At 41.2% G+C, this 6,726-nt stretch overlaps 1 non-coding gene across 1 annotated transcript; it reads left to right on the top strand.

Annotated features, from left to right (window-relative positions):
• Positions 1 to 1,540: 1,540 nt before the first annotated feature.
• LOC131238150 (small nucleolar RNA R71) lies at positions 1,541 to 1,647 on the top strand. The gene has a single exon (XR_009167561.1). It is a non-coding gene; the product is annotated as a small nucleolar RNA R71 (small nucleolar RNA).
• Positions 1,648 to 6,726: the final 5,079 nt, after the last annotated feature.

Raw genomic sequence — 6,726 nt, 5'->3', positions numbered from 1 at the left:
TCCAATAGTTTAAGAACCTTGGCCTTAACCACTTCCCTCATGTTTAGATTTAGTCTACATTGTGATTGTCGAGCGGTCTTCGCATTATCCTCGAGATATTGCGGTGAATACAAATCGAGGGGTCGATTCTCTTGAGGTCCGCTATTGTCCATCCAAGGGCTCCCTTATGCTCAATGAGAGTAGATATAAGCATACTCTCTTGTTCTTTCTCCAGGTGTGCAGAGATCACCACTGGGTATGTCTCATCTTGACCTAAATAGACATATTTCAAATTAGAGGGCAAAGGTTTTAGGTCAAGCTTCGGCGGCTTGAGGTTAGACGGTAGAGGCACTACATCAGTTTGGGGCAACTCTTCAAATTATGGCCTCCACCGGTTAACTTCAAGTACTGGTGTACTATCAAGCAAGACACACGTCTCCCTAATCATGTCATCATCAAAATCATGGGAGTGGGCCAGGCACGTCTCTAGAGGGTCAGAGGTGTCGTACGTTCCACTAAAGAGTCAATCATGTTAATGTCGTGAAAATTGTCATCATCCTCTAAGTTTCTGCCGTTATTGAAAAAGATGTTTGACTCCAATGTCATATTCTCAAAGGACATAGTCATGACACCATTCCTGCAATTGATAATTGCGTTTGAAGTGGTAAGGAATGGGCGACCAAGAATGACGGGAATCTGAGTGCTCATGTTATTGATGGGTTCGGTGTCCAGGATGATAAAATCTACAAGATAGTGAAATCTATCAACTTGGACCAACACATCCTCAATTATCCCTCTTGGTACACAAACAGAGCGATCAGCAAGTTGTAGTGTGGTTAGGGTGGGTTTTAATTCAATTATCTTGTATTGTGGTTTAGGATTAGGGAGCGGTTGTGCAGGAAGCATCCCCTTTTCTATAACCATCATACGTGAATCCATCTTTTGTATAAAGTCTCGCATTGCTTGGGTTAGCTCTTGCATGAAATTTTGAATCGGTTCTTCTTGAGGTTTTCCCTGATTTGGATTTTGATTGAAGAAACCTTGAGGGGTAGCAGTTTGTCCATTTCTCCAACTAAAGTTTGGATGATTTTTCCAACCAGGATTGTATGTATAAGAGGTTGGTCCATTGAAAGGTCTTTGATAATTATTTACGACATTGGATTGTTCATTCAACACTTCTTGAAAGGTGGGTATCGTAGAATAATTTTCAGTTGTATGAATGTTGTAATCACATATGCCGCAAACACTTTCATTAACCTTCTTCTTCTTTCCTTCCATGGCCTCAACTTTTCTTATGAGCGTAGTCACTTTATACTTGAGATCATCCTCTTCTTTCAAGAGATACAATCCACCTTTCTCCTTAGATTGAGTCGGCCTAGACGTGGTGTTCGATTTTGGGTAATAGTCCCATAATTGTGTTTTTTTAGCAAGACTATCGAGGTAATCCCATACCTCGTCAACATTTTTATTAATGAATTCTCCATTACACATTGTCTCGACCATTTGGCGCATGGAAGATGTCAATCCATCGTAGAAAAAAATTGTGATGCGCCACGTTTCAAAGCCATGTTGTGGGCATGAACTGACCAAATCCTTGAACCTTTCCCAACATTGGTAAAATGTTTCATCCTCCTTTTGGGTGAAGTTCATGATTGCTTTTCTAAGGGTAATCGCTTTATGATGTGGAAAAAATTTCTTTATAAATTTCCTTTGCATATCATTCCATGTGCCAATGGATCTAAGACACAGTGAATGTAACCAAGTCTTAGCCTTCTCCTTCAGGGAAAAAGGAAAGAGTTTCAGCCAGACTGTTTCCTCAGACACATTTTGAAAATATAAAGTGGCTATGATCTCATCAAACTCTTTCAAATGTAGATATGGTTCTTCAGATTCAAGCCCATGGAACTTAGGAAGGAGTTGGATAACCCCTGGCTTGATGTCCATATATCCTGTATTTTCAGAAAAAATCATGCATGAGGGCGTACTCAGCCCCGCTGGTTGTAAATAATCCTATAAAGTACGAGGCGGGGGTGCTTGATACACCTCATTCTCATCCTGAATGTCCTCTACCCTAGGTTGGGGTCGAAGAGGTTGGTTTTTAGCCATCACTTCAATTAACTCAGGAAATTTCAAGTGGTGTCTAGTCCTGCGATGGATAGTTAACCCCTCAACCAATTCTCCTTCAGTCAAGAGACGTCGAGTGTTGTCGCGGGCCCACTTGGGCATGAAACACTCGCAACCCTCAATCAAATTCGAAACCTAATCCTAAGAAAGGAAAAGAAAATCTAAAAAGAAAGAGAGGATTGGAAAGAAGTTACCAAATTGGAGTCCCTAAGTTAAAAACCTGCAAAAGAAAACAAAACAAGTCAGTTTCTAAAGAGGAGGTCTAGAATTAGAAAATTCTTAAAAAGAAAGATAGAAGTAGACTAGTTTTTAAAAGAAGAAATTCCAAAAAGAAAGTAAAAATAAATTAGGAAGGTCCTAAACTAGAAAGTAAGTTACTAAAAGAGATCTGAAAAATTAAAAGTAGAGAAAAAAACTTACCGAATTAGAATTTTCTATCTTAAAAGCCTACAAAATAGGAAAGTTAGTTTCTAAACAAAAATTCTACAAGTAGAAAATTTCTAAAAATAAATTAGGAAACAAAGTTGGATTCTAAAAGAGTTAGAATTAGAAAGTTTCTAAAAATAAAGGAAAGATGAGTTAGTTTCTAAAATTAGAAAGAATTTCTAAAAAGGAAAATAACTAACTAAGTTTCTAAAAACAAAAGAGGAAAGTTTCTAAAAATAAACTATTTCCTAAAAATAGAAAAATACTAAAATTGAAAATTTTCTAAAACTCAAACCCTAATTCTAAAAATAGAAAAAGTAGAGGAATTAGAAAAGGATTACCAATTTAGAAGTTTATATCAGGATCCTACAAAACAGGAAACAAGTTAGTTCTAAAAATCAAATAGAAATAAAAATCTAAAACTAAAGTTAGTAAAATCCTAATCTCAAACTAATTCTAAAACTAATTAATTTCAAAGAATCGTAACCTTCAATCCCCGGCAACGGCGCCAAAAACTTGTTTACTCCCCAAGTATAGGGTTGTGATGTAGTAATAAACTCGGTGAGACCGAGGTCGAATCCGAAGGGACTGATACCTGTACGTAATCTGAAACTAGGTAGAAATAGAACTAGCCTAAGATGAAATCTAAATCAAATATAAATTGATGAATAATGGTGAGAGATTAATGTAAAACTTGAGAGAAATCAGAGATAAGAAACTAGGGATTCAGAGGATCCACTTATAGAGATCAGGGAGATCTACTGTCGATTCATAATCTCAACTGGACTTCGAGTCCCATCTTCATCCAGTTGGAAGATATATCACTAAAATTGAATTTGAACTTTTGTTGATCTAGTTTTCAAGAGATAAGACGGTTATAAATTAGAATGGATTCCATCACAAAATAATGCCCATGAGACAAAGTAAACAACAGAATTAAACTAATCCACAGCCAATCAGAGAGATGTATGAATGTCAAGAAGAGTTCCGTCATCCAACCATGCCCAGGAGACAATGGTGAACAACAGGGTTTTCTAAATTCATAATCTCTATAATGAAAGAACATGCCTCAAGCTATCGTAGATCTATAGTAATTTCAGTCACAACAAACCATTAAAAACTGGAAACATTCCTATTAATCAAACTAAAATCAACATCAATTCATAACCATGAATCCAATTAGTAGAATCACCTCATCACACTACAAGCTTCACCTCTTAGCCCTAGGTAAGAGGTTTAGCCCGCCATGATGCGGCTAACCCTTAAACAAAAACAAAAATAAAAAGAAAAGGAAAAGAAAAGATAGAAAAACACTACTATCTGTCTCTCTTTCTCACGTTCTTCCAGGATTCAATACCCCTTCACTTCTTTCCCTCTCCTTCTTATAGAGCCAGCAAGGTCGGTGGCGAGTTTCCACACTCCATGCATCCGGTGCTGAAGTTTTTCGACGCACTCATGAGTCGGTGTGGAAGTTTTACGCACTCCCTTTGTAATAAATTTATCTGGCGAACCTAGATTTACCACAAAAACTGATCTTGTTGTGGGATCTGAGCCATTCAGGCTCCTTGAAGATGGACGATTGCCCTTTGAAGGTAATTTGGATGGCCTTGATCACACCAGAGAATGGACTATTGATCGCAGAACGACTGAGATCTTGCCGGCTTCAACCAGAACCGACTTCATTTGCGATTGTGCTTGCACACTCTACGTCTTGCGTGGATCCTTCAAACTTTGTGGTTTTGGATTGCACGGAGCCCCGAACAGAATGGACGGTCCGGATCATCTATGTGATCAGCGATAGTGGCCCACCTGGATCGACCGCAACCTCTGCTGCGGAACAAAGCTCGCGCAGATGCTCCGTTGTGCCGTTAGTGGGGTCCATAACCGGACTCATCAAAGAAATCCACACCATCCACTGGTTTCCCCTCGGAATTTCAGTCGGGAAGGTGTATTTTTTTTCCTTCTATTGATGAGGCCCACTAAAACTTTGTTTCTACCATCCATCCTGTGTTTGAATTGCTGGGAACCCATCCTTACTGTTTCTTGGAATTTTGTCACCTAGGGCTTGGTAATATGGACCATGGAGTTCGAATGTACGGTCAGGATCAACGTTCTGGGGAGCGAGTGGGGCCCACTGCACGAGATCAGCGTCCACAGAGGCGGACGCTGTTTGCGCAGCAGCAGTCAGGTCAGCACCTGTTGACCGGATTCTCCGGTCCGATGCGGCTTGAGTGTGCGTGCACTGAATGCACGCACACCCTCATGTGGGGTCCACTGTGATGTTCGTAAGGAATCCGTACCATCCATCCTTTTCCTCAACCAATTTAAGGCGATGACAATGAAATTGAAGTATATCCAGATTTCAGGCGGGCCCCAAATCATGATTTTAGGGGCTGATCTAGCCGTTGGGCCACTTCCACATGGATCCAAGGGCTCAAATTTTATGTGTACGGTTAATTTATGTTCTTCGGGCCCTGTATGAAGTTCGAGCCGACCAGATGGTGGGAACCCTGTGATCTTGTATTCTGGATGTTTTTCAGGCCTGTTTGGAGTGAGTGGCTGTAATTTCTCTGATCTCTGGTGTGTAAATCCTTGATCTTGGTCCCATGAAATCCCGTCTAATGCCTTGGTGATGCGAGCGTGTTAAATCCATATTTTTAGTGTCCTTTCCAGTCCACGCTCGTAGATTCACCTAGCATCACAACATCATTAAAATAAAGCGTTAAACAGTATCATGCTCCTAAATCCAGCTAATAAGTGGGATCTAATATGCAATATTTGACCCTCAACACCGCTCCACTTCTCTCTCTCTCTCCACGTCTCTGGCCTTCACGGCTGCCCCAGATCAGATTATCCCCCCGTTCTCTCTTCTCTCTCCTTTTATAGACAGAAGGAAAGTCGGTGGAGAGGCTGGAGTGCTTTCGCAGTAGAGAGTCGGCGTGCGCAGGAAACCGCAACTCGGTTTGCATTTTCGTCTATGGATGATTGGTGGAGCCCTTTCTTGATGTCGGAGGTGAAATTCAATCCGTCCATTGGATTCACAACGAAAAACCATTCAGATCTGATCGATTTTGGGTCAAAACCATGGTGCCCCACAATTTCTTTTGTTACACCGTCTATTCTGCGTTTGGAAGATCAACCGCCGCCTTCGCTTCATTTCATGATTCCGACACCTAGGCCTGAGTGAGAGGGACCTTGGGCTCCTAATGGACGGTTCAGATCAAACCTTTGATGTGTGATTGTGGCCCACAAGAGTTGACCGCAACTCCTTGTTGCGAAACAAAGACTGCGCAACCATGCGCTGTGACGTTAATGGGGCTCATGATCGGTGATGTTACAAAAATCCACTCCGTCTACTCGTTACATCTCGAAAAATCGCTTATGATGGTCGGTTTTGGGAGAACTTCTGGTGTGGCCCACTGAATTGTAAGCCACCCGTCCATCTTGCGTTTAACGGATAGAAACACGTGTACACTTGTATGGGGAAAAAGGACACCTAGACGTGGGTTACACCCACCCTCTGGATGCAATGGATGGATCCGATCTTCAAACTAGATGATGAGTGGGGCCTACAACGCAGAACAGCGTTGAAAAGCGTAAATGCTGTTGCGTTTTGATTTTTGAAAGAAGAAGTCGGTCAAGAGTTGGTTTGACCGACTCTTCGTTTCTGTGCACGTCTAGTGCACTTGTGCACTATGCACACTCATGCTCCAGTGGGGTCCATTATGATGTTTTCGAGAAATCTGCTCCGTCTATCCATTTTGTCAACTCATTTAAACAGTTGAGACCAAAACTGGAGAATATCCAGATATCAGGTGGGTCCCACTTAAGGATTTAAGGGGATGATCTATCCGTTGGGCCACTTCCATAGCGATCCAATGGCTGACTTTTGATGTGTACGGTTAATTTTTTATCCTCAGGCTACATATAGAGTTTTGAACTGAACGAATTGTTGGAACCCTATGATCTTGCATTCTGGACGTCATTCGGGCTACTTAAGTATCAGTTTCTCGATTTTCTTGGATCCCTGGTGTGCAAATCTGTCGATCTTGGTCTCCTAGGGTCCGTCTCATGCTTTAGTGTCATCAGAGCGTTAAATCCATGCTTTAAGTACCCTTTTTCAGTCCATGCTCATAAATACACTCTGCATCACAAACACGATTAAATCGGGCCATTAAACGGTATCATGCTTGTAAA

The sequence above is a fragment of the Magnolia sinica genome, chromosome 2, assembly GCF_029962835.1.
Source record: "Magnolia sinica isolate HGM2019 chromosome 2, MsV1, whole genome shotgun sequence".
In the NCBI taxonomy this organism is placed as follows: Eukaryota; Viridiplantae; Streptophyta; class Magnoliopsida; order Magnoliales; family Magnoliaceae; genus Magnolia; species Magnolia sinica.
The sequence above is the reverse complement of the archived record's forward strand: the minus strand, read 5'-3'. Positions and strand labels throughout refer to the sequence as shown.